At 47.1% G+C, this 1,030-nt stretch overlaps 1 pseudogene; it reads right to left on the reverse strand.

The window, feature by feature from the left end:
* Positions 1–433: 433 nt before the first annotated feature.
* Positions 434–796, reverse strand: LOC149365975 (signal recognition particle RNA; annotated as a pseudogene).
* Between the last annotated feature and the right edge of the window lie 234 nt (positions 797–1,030).

Here is a 1,030-nt window from a genome sequence, read left to right on the forward strand (position 1 = left end):
GACACGTCACAGTCCACTACGGGGTTAACGGCATGTGGCTATGGTTACAAAAAGAAGAATGTCTTTAAAAATACTTCATGCATTAAAATGCTACATAAAACAGATCTTGTCAGAGGAGTGCTTCAAGTGTCCATCGAGAAGTGACAAAGTTACTGCGCCGTTTACTTCCCTCAAAACAAATTACGTGGCTACGATACCGCTCGCAAAGTACACACGTAATCATATCGCAGGAAACGGACTATGCAGAAAACTGACTATAGAGGTCACAAGCACTGACAAAATTAGAAAAGAAGACAACAAAGACCAACAATCAGCGTTAAAGTGACTACGATCCACTGCCCAGCAAGCAACATCGGCAGAAGCACAGGGAAGCAACAAGCAATGAAGAAAAAAACATTGCTGCACGGAACGCCTTTCAAGACATTAAAAAATAAAGGCACTAGGTCCGAGTCTATTAGCCGGGCTACCTCATGCCGCCCATTCAGAAGTTCTATCCCTCAAAGCGCGGGAGCTTTTGCCTGCTGCGTTTCCGCCCTGGCTCTGCTCGAGCCAGTAGGCAGACCCGTGCAGTTTTCATTCTTCTCCCAGTCACAACAACTACAATCTGGGCCGGTTCGCTCTTCCTTAGGCGACCTGGCCACAATCGGGTTGCCCTGGGGTCACCATATCGACGCCCAGCTTAGCGCGGACACCCGATCAACATGGGTCAACATGGGGCAGAACTCCCAGCCTCAACCCGTCCTCTAGCACCGGCCTCCAAGCAGCTGGATTACAGGGGCACGCCACAACCCCCAGCGAGAGCATTGTTCAAGCGGCGGGCTTTTATCTATAGCAAAAATAATACGGCACAGTTTTTTTATTTTTTTACTTACGAAAACTCGACCCATCACAAAATAAGCTGTATTTTCTTAATAGTAATTTTTAGTGACGATTTCTTTTATATAAGAACACGAGTGGTATGCGCATTCCGTGCACCTAACAAAGCAGGTGATTCGCGCTCCCTCTATGGCGGTTGATACAAATTACACAG

This window comes from Amblyomma mixtum, chromosome 1 (genome assembly GCF_055824585.1).
Source record: "Amblyomma mixtum isolate Tamu chromosome 1, ASM5582458v1, whole genome shotgun sequence".
Classification (NCBI taxonomy): domain Eukaryota; kingdom Metazoa; phylum Arthropoda; class Arachnida; order Ixodida; family Ixodidae; genus Amblyomma; species Amblyomma mixtum.